The following is a 9,913-nucleotide window of genomic DNA, read 5'->3' on the forward strand; positions in this document are numbered from 1 at the left end:
CTGGTACCCACTATTGTTTTGGTATTGTCTCGGTTTCCAATCTGTCGGTTTTCCATGAATCTCCTAGTAGGTATTTTTTGAATGACCTATTTTTCGGCAATGTTCGCACCATATTTTTCCTCTTTGCAGTCATTGACTAGGTCCCCCCTGGGCCTCTTAATACAAGAGCTGAGGCATCCGGCCCAACGTGTAGCCCATCTAATTTTTGGGCGGATATAGGTATAGGAGGGTCCAGCCCAGTGAATTCATTTTGAGGCCACAACATCACTTGCCTCCTGTTCTCTTCCCTTCTGACCTCTGCGAAGACTTCTCAAGTTGAAAGGAGAGGTCATCAACCAAGGATCTATCCCCTCATGTTGTCAAGCTCTCGATTCGGGCCGGCAAGAAACTCGAAGACCCTCTCATTTTTGAGCCACCTTCGGTATCAAGTGTTGTCGCCGAAGCATTGCCACTCCTCATCAATGCTCAGATCGAGCTCCTGCCAGAGATGAGTCATCTCCATGAAATACTCGATAACACCTCTATCACCTTGCCTCATTTGCCACAATCGGGTCTTGATGTCAAAGATTTGTGAGTCGCTTTCGACATCGGAGTACGTCTCACGTACGACTTCCCAAACTTCCTTTGCTGTTGGCAAAAACAAGGAAATTTTTCCAATCGATGGTTGCATTGAGTTGATGAGCCAAGCCGTGACCATGGAGTTTTCGGACAGCGTCGGAAGGGTCTGGTTTCCTCCACTTACTGGTAAAATAACCAAGCTTCCCTTTTCCCTCAATCACCAGTTTCATGGACAGAGCCCATTCACGGAAATTTTTTCCGTTTAGTTTTTCCAATGAGAGTGGGAAGACTGTGTTATCCAGTCCACTCGTACCCCCACCGGACATAACCTCTGAGTCACCGATGATGTTTGTAGAGGAGGTAGAGCCTCCGCCGTTAGCCATCGTTTAGCTGGGTTTAAGAAACCCTAGCTCTGATACCATGGAAGAAGAAACGATTGGAAAAAATATTTTCTTCATTGATTTGTTCTTATGTACAATCCAATATATAATACGATTACCTATTCTAAATAAGGAAACAATTTCCTACTGAATAATATCAAATCCCCCGTAATTACCCACTTTCCTAATTTGTATTTTATTTACAAAGATATTGGGGATTGGTATTTTAACATGTGTCTCTCACTTTCCTGGAAACCAATTTGCACTCAAAGCTGTAGTTTCCACTACTTTCCAGCCTACTGACTTCTATATTAACCGAAAGAGGATTTCAAATTTTTAAAATTAGTTTCTTATCTAGGATGGGTTGTGCTGCATTTGTAAGATTTTATTTGTTTTAAATTTAAAAGTACTTAACAAATATTTTATAAAAGTTAGCGAGAAAGATAGAATAAACTGTTAATTGGGGATCATGGAGAATACAACATCATCACGGTATGTACATAATACTAATATTACCTTTGTAATATATTGGGAAAAATTATTGTACAGATCAAGAAAAAATCATGATAAATACAAATCATACTTTTTAATTTGTTCACTTATAATAATGTCTTAAAGTGCACATTTAAGCAATTATTGGAACTCGGTGACCCATTTAGACCTAGAAATTAAATGCATAAAATAAGTATGTCCACTTTTACCCATTAATTCATCTAAATTTTCAACCCAATCAATTGTAATTGTAATCAATTTAATGCACAGAGCATAAAACAATACTATCTTCAATCCTAGCAGAAAGATTAAAGAAGTTGGAATATCTAGACCTCTGGAAAAAACCAAGCAGGAATTGAATCAATGGTTCAACATTTTCAGCTCATGTTCACACAGTTTATGTACGGGGATAAAAAATTTTGATCATTGAATCCTCCTTCCAATTTCCAAATTCAGACCCACATGGTGATGATGGTGATATAAATTGATGGTGACTCTGGTGCACCTCACCTTGGTGGAGCGTAGGTGGAAGTCAACTTCAAAAAGCACGTCAGTATTTCTTCCTCACCATATTTCACGAAAAATGAATAAGCTTTTGTGAGCAGAATTCAATTCAATACTTCTTGTTATTACATCCCAATCTTACATTATATAATACAATCAACTATTCTAAACAAGAAAATAATCCCCCTACAGAATAATATATAATATTCTACATTTACCCACTTTCCTAATTTACTCATTATTCACAAAGATATATGGGATTTTAACACTCTCCCTAAAGTTGAATCATAGATATTAATCATCTCCAACTTGCTAATGAGATCATTAAAGTTAATGGGTGAAATTAAAACTTTATTTCTACGTACATGCATCTTTGACTCCACTATTCCTTGAAATACATGACTAAAATCTCCTTACACCTACTACATAAGTCCAAACCTCAAACAGTCATACGTTCTGTACATCCACTTTTCTTGTCCCTGTTAGACGTCTTATACAATAAACCAATTCCAACTTAAGTGACTTCCAAAACTTAAAAAAAAAATTATCAAATATTTCTCTAGTATAATTGGTTGATCTGCAAAATGACTCTTAACCAAGGCCTTATCATTGACTTCCAATTCAACTTCAAAACTAGTGTATCCTAGACTTCTAAAGATTTGCCCCTAATGAAATCACCATAAATAAATAACCAAATATACTGTTAACATTAGGATGTTCGTAATAATCTCTTGATAACAAACTGCATTATTTTCCACTATCAGAAAGAATTCAATGTCAAACTTTAAAACGCAAATGATAAATAACGAAGACCACAACTATTTTTCTTCTTCAACCAACTCAACATGTTATGGGTTGAGTCCCAAATGCAGTGGTTTAACAATTTCAGTAGCAACCTCCTCAACTACCTTTCCTCACTGGTCGGCCTCTTTTGAATGAATCCAAAAGGAAGGCTTCTCTTCAAATTAACATTGTTTCAGCCTATAGAACAATACTCATTCAGAACTACCAAAATTTCCACTTTGCCTCCCACCATTCACTAAATTTAAACAACTGGATAGGACCTCCTTCCAACCTCAAAATAACTGTTTTGTGAGTTGAGGCAGAACTACACTCATCTTCTCCAAACCCACCATTGTCTGCTACTCTTGCAAGAACATTTACTATTCATTTGTATACCTAACTTTATAAGTTTATCATTCTAATTTTCTTTTGTTCCCATCCAAGTCTCTATCTCGCTAACCTTTTTTTTAATGAGTCTTTTTCTTCAATTTTCAAAAGCAAAGGCAAACATTCCTAAATCCATCTAATCACCAAATAAGGGAATCTAACCCTCCATTAGCTGCAAATCTAGGACTCCTCCTCCAAGCAAACAAAACATCATATCCAAACTTTTTCACTTGCAAATAAAAGGGTTCTCTTTCAATCTGACACTATTATTAACCAAAAATTTTGGGTAAAAGATACTAATTTTTAATGAAATTTCAAAAATAATGTGAATTTTTTCTTAGGCTTCAAAAGTGAAACAAACTTCCCATAACATTTGATTTTTAGAACACTAACATCCGTTAAAAGGTTTGTTTATTTGAAAAATATAAGGGGAGGTTTGTATTCTTTTAAAAAACCTCAAAAAATATTTGTGAAAATTTTGAATTCTCAAGAAAGTTCCCTGAAATTCCTCCTGAACAAATCACAAGTAATATGTGTTGACATGTTAAAACTAGTTTGAGCAAATCCTTTCAAGATAGACCTAAAGCCCAAAGTATGAAAACAAAAATATACATTGTCACAGTTGAAAAATATGTGCATGATTAGCAACCATCTTTTGCACATGCACAATATGGTAGCACACCACTCACTATAGACTCATTATTGACCAAAGACTAAGAGGGAATGGGACAAATTACATTGCCTAAATTTCCACACTGATAATAATGGGACAAATTACATTGCTTAAATTTCCACACTGATAATAATGGTTCATTAGATGACCGAGAGACATGACAAATTGTCCTTCGTAAGGCTACTCCCACTGAGTTTTAGAATAAGAATTGGAAAGCAAAAGAGATCTGGAAAATTGAAGTATAAGTCAACTCATTACAGATTGCCCAAACTTGTCTTCCACGTTGATGCATTAAATAATGCATGGTTGGGTGTTGTGTTTGTTGCCGGCCAAGCACAGCAAATCAATTTGCGTTGCCATTGGTCTTTGGGTCAACTTTGATGCTACCCTTGCCCCTACTTATTTTTCCAAGAGTAAATGATACGCCTCTTACTTTCCTAGAAAGCAATTTGCACTCAAAGCTGTAGTTACCACTGGACATTTGAACATCAGGTGCTTGACATGACTCAAAACTCTTTTAAATGATCTCGGTGTATCGCATTCTTAGCCTATGCTCTTATATTGTGACAACCAAGCGGCTCTTCACATTGCCCAAAATCTTGTTTTCCACGAACGTACAAAACATATAGAAATCGATTGTCATATAGTTCATGAAAAGTTACGGGCTGGCCTCTTCTTCACTAAGCATATTCTTACCCACAGTCAACTTGCTGATATCTTCACCAAAACTTTAGATCGTGAACATTTCCTAAACTTATCACACAAGTTAGGCATTACAGATCTCCATGCTCCAACTTGAGGGGGAGTATTAGAGATACATATATACTTTCCATTTTTCATTTATTGTGTATTTATTATAGAGCAAATATTTAGGAATAATTTGGGATCCTTGACTCATGTATAAATATACCCTTATATTGTTGAATAATAAACATAGAAAAATCCCCTTATTCAATTTTAACAAATTTCTATTTTTAATTTTTTCGCAATTCAACTGAAAGTTTAATTCTAGGCTTGTGAGCATCAGCTGAAAACAAGAGACCAATGGAGGATAGTGCATGAGAGTTGGGTTGAGCTACAATCTCAGAATTCAATTTTTGTAGTTTATATCACGGACTGCAATTTAGTCTCTTTGATGATTAATTTACGTTCTAGATCAAAATTGTAGAAACACTAGTTTCTAATTCCAATTATAAAAGTTTGGGAAGCTTTTAAAGCTTTTCAATTTCTTTAGAATCTATTCGTAAAGCTTTCAATCTCTGAACGCACATTTGTATGTCTGGTTTCTGATTTTGATTCTAGAAAGAATATTATGTAGGAGTAGAACTAGGATTTGAAAAATATTTTAGAATGACCTTCAATTCCAATTTCCAAGCATCCCTCACCAACCCAAAAATAGAAAATAAAAAAGAAAAAGAAGAACCAAAATGGTTAATTAGCTGGATTGTTTCAGATTTTGTGTTTGAAGCTTTGTGGTGCAGTTGCTAGTGGTGCTGCTAGTTTGAACATGCTTAATATGTGGTGCTTTGCAGATGCATAATGGAGTAGTTCACATGGAGCAATGCTAATTGTGTTTTAAAAGGGGAAATGTAATGAGAGTTGAGGCTTAGTTGCTATTGTACATTGCACATGTTCAGAACATTTCAACACCAATAATGCACACACCAACTAACATAAAAAGGTAAAAACAAACCAAACAATTTTCAGTCATGACAGTAAATACCATTGCATGCCCCAGGAAATATCAAGAAAGAAACAAAATAATTTTACAGTATGATAGTCAAAATAGCTGCTACAAACTATTACATAAATAATTTCTACTAGGATCCGTAGAAAGAGCAAAGTTAAATGTTAAGTTTTGCAAAATATCGATAATTACTACAAGAAATTAGCCTACTTTCAATGTCGACCAACACAAGCAAGGGGATAAGGAATTTCAAAGGAAGGCTTTTCAGGAGCATAAGAAGCGATAGCTGCCAAGACATCAACTAAGATTCATGAATAGCATGATGTGACCAAGTAGGTTGAAAGGAGTTCTCTTGAGGCACGCAGGGCACAAATGAATGACATTCAACACCACTTGATGAGCACATTTCGACATGCCAAAGACAACATCACAAACATGAGCATTGCAAAAGAGTACCAGAAAAGTAGCAGGAAATTGATGGATGTGCAGGAGTAATATTTCCTCATTCTTCTAGTTCTTATTCCCATTGTCACCAGTTTCAATAGTTCATGAATGCCTCTAAAGGACTTAGCATTCCCTTATTCCTTCTTGATAAATTCACTAATTTAGTTTGTGCAAATTGGTGTTTTTAATGAGTATTGTTTTTTTTATTTTAGAACTAGAAATGAGGGTTTGCTAGGTGATTATTAATTCTCTTCAAAAACAATGTTGTCATTGATCTTTCAATATATATATATATATATATATATATATATATGTTAGAAGAAATTGTTCTCATGTAATTAGCATTATGTGTCTTTTTCTAGTCTATCTATTTTCACTGTGCACACCCACTTACATTAGGCAAATGTCAACATACAACCATAGACTATGATTTTGTTATGTTTTGGATTTATCTATTTGTAACTTGTTTTGCTGGAACCAAGGTATTCCTCCGCCATAAGTGAGGGGTTTTCTAATAAAGAAAGGAGGTGTCGCCCTTTTTTACCAAAAAATAAAAATAAAAAAATTGGTAGACTATGATTTTGGTTGCAAAGATTTTTCTTTAATTACTAAGTTGCTGGGGATAATCAAGGTTTTCTATTTTTTGTGCTGAAAGTTCTATTCTTTCTTTGTGTAATTCTAGTTCTCAATTCTATTTAATGAGGACAATGGCCAATAATATGCATGTCTACACAAAGTAAATATTCCATTTGTACTTGGCTTGAAACTTTATCTTGCAAAATAAAACAAGAAAATGCATTTATGAGTGTGTGGAGAGAGTTGTTGGGCAAAAGTAGCTTAGTCACTAAAGATGATATACTCATTTATGAATCAGCTATGTCGACACCCCAATTTTAACCAGGCCTTACCGAGGAGACCTCATGTCAAAACCTTTCCACACTGGCTGTGGACCCCACACATTCTTGTAGGTCCCACGCTGGTTGTGGACCCCACACATTCTTGTAGGTCCCACGCTGGCTGTGGACCCCACACATTCTTGTAGGTCCCACGCTGGTTGTGGACCCCACACATTCTTGTAGGTCCCACGCTGGCTGTGGACCCCACACATTCTTGTAGGTCCCACACTGCTTGTGGACCCCACACATTCTTGTAGGTCCCACACTGCTTGTGGACCCCACACATTCTCGTGGACCCCACGTGGCTTGTGGGCCCTACATATCTTCATTGGGCCCCACATGTTTGTTAGGCCCCACCTCTCTTGGTACGCTAGCTCGAATTCCTACATTCGATGCACGTTACCCCTTGGTACGCTAGCTCGGATTCCTACATCCGATGCACGTTACCCTCTGGTACGCCAGCTCGGATTCCTACATCCGATGCACGTTACCCTCTGGTACGCTAGCTCGGATTCCTACATCCGATGCACGTTACCCCCTCTGGTACGCTAGCTCAGATTCCTACATCCGATGCACGTTACCTCTTTTGGCATGCTTGCGCCTGCTAGCTCGGGTTCCTATAACCCTCAAATGGCTCGTGGACCCCACGTGGCTTGTGGGCCCCACATATCTTCATTGGGCCCTACATGTTTGGTGGGCCCCACCTCTCTTGGTACGCTAGCTCGGATTCCTACATCCGATGCACGTTACCCTCTGGTACGCTAGCTCGGATTCTTACATCCGATGCACGTTACCCCCCTCTGGTACGCTAGCTCGGATTCTTACATCCGATGCACGTTACCTCTTTTGGCATGCTTGCGCCTCCTAGCTCGGGTTCCTATAACCCTCAAATGGCTCGTGGACCCCACATGGTGCGTGGGCCCCACATATCTTCATTGAGCCCCACATGTTTGGTGGGCCCCACCTCTCTTGGTACGCTAGCTCGGATCCGCATATCCGATGCCTCGCTAGCTCGGATCCACATATCCGATGCCTTGCTAGCTCGGGTTCCTGTAACCGTCAAACGGCTTGTGGACCCCACATGGTGCGTGGACCCCACACATTTTTTATGGGCTCCGCACAGCTTCTAGAACCTTATTATTATTATTATTATTATTATTATTATTATTATTATTATTATTATTATTATTATTTATTTTAATTTGCAAATGCAAGCATATTTTGTCCCCCCATCATCATTCACCACATGTCATTTTTTTTTTTTTTCCTTTATCATTCTTCCCATACTATATTCCATTCATAATTCTTCATCCCATACTTTGTTCCCTCCATCATCACTCACCACATGTCATGTTTTTTCTTTTTATCATTCTTCCCATACTATATTCCCTTCATAATTCTTCATCCCATACTTTGTTCCCTCCATCATCACTCACCACATGTCATGTTTTTTCCCTTTATCATTCTTCCCATGCTATATTCCCTTCATAATTCTTCATCCCATACTTTGTTCCCTCCATCATCACTCACCATATGTCATGTTTCTTCCCTTTATCATTCTTCCCATACTATATTCCATTCATAATTCTTCATCCCATACTTTGTTCCCTCCATCATCACTCACCATATGTCATGTTTCTTCCCTTTATCATGCTTCCCATAATATATTCCCTTCATAATTCTTCATCCCATACTTTGTTCCCTCCATCATCACTCACCATATGTCATGTTTCTTCCCTTTATCATTCTTCCCATACTATATTCCATTCATAATTCTTCATCCCATACTTTGTTCCCTCCATCATCACTCACCATATGTCATGTTTCTTCCCTTTATCATTCTTCCCATAATATATTCCCTTCATAATTCTTCATCCCATACTTTGTTCCCTCCATCATCACTCACCACATGTCATGTTTCTTCCTTTTATCATTCTTCCCATGCTAATTTCCCTTCATCATTCTTCCCCCCATACTTGGTTCCCCCCATCATGACTCCCCTATGTCTTCTTTCCTATGCTTGCCCTAAGCTAAGCCTATAAATAGCCCTCTCATTCCAAGCACAAGGAGGGAGCTCTTAGTGGTGGTAAGGAGAAGATTTCAAATATTGAAGTTTTCTATCACGAGTTTGTGAAGTTAGTCTTTTTTTTGAGTAAAAATCAAGAGGTCGACTAATCCCATTTCCTATCGGTGTTGAGTCACCCCATTTGAAGAAGGCACCCCGTAGTGCCTCAAATCAGAGCTCAAGAACAACTCTCGGGAAGACGTTGTAGAGCGGCCCTAGTAGACTCATCAACAGGAAAAGAAGACCGGAGCAGAGGAAAACGAAAGAAGATCAAGCGATCGATTGATCCCTTTTCCTACCGGTACCGGGTCACTCCATTTGAAGAAGGTACTCCCTTGTGCCTCGAGTCGGAACTCAAGAACAACCCTCGGGAAGGTGCTGTAGACTAACCTTGCGGATTCACAGACAGGAGAAGAAGATTTGAAGGAGAAAAAGACGATAGGTAAGACCAATGAACTTTCTCTTCCTATGTTACATTTCCGTCCCCCTTTCCCTAATCGGCCTCTGTTGGTTTATTTGACTTTATTTCACTTTTCTTTACTTTAAATAGCTTCCTTTTAACTCATAAAAACAAAAAACAAAAAAAAATTTCATAAAAGACACAAAAATTCAAAAAAATATTCAAAGAAAATTCAAAAATTTTTAAAGCTTTGAAACTTATTTACCTTTGAAAATTTTTGAAGAAAATCCAAGAAAGTTTCTAACATGTTTGGCAAAGGTTAGATTTGTTTCCCTACATTCAAGATTTTCAAAAATACATTCTAAATGCATATCTTTAAAACCATGACTTTCGTGATTGTTGTCTAAAATTCTGTTGTATTCGGAAGGACATTGGAAAATTCCGGAAAATCATTGGTCTCGACCAAGACCTTAAACTGGTTTTTCCCCCCATACTGGTCAACGTTTGACCAGCTCACCATTCCCAAACTGGTTCACCCCAGTCTTCTCCATTTCGCTTGTATATTATTGTTGTATCCATAAAATTCACAAAAATCATGAAATTTTCAAAAATTCCAAAAGTATTTTCACATTTTGGTTTCAATT

The sequence above is a fragment of the Malania oleifera genome, chromosome 1, assembly GCF_029873635.1.
Source record: "Malania oleifera isolate guangnan ecotype guangnan chromosome 1, ASM2987363v1, whole genome shotgun sequence".
Taxonomy (NCBI): Eukaryota; Viridiplantae; Streptophyta; class Magnoliopsida; order Santalales; family Ximeniaceae; genus Malania; species Malania oleifera.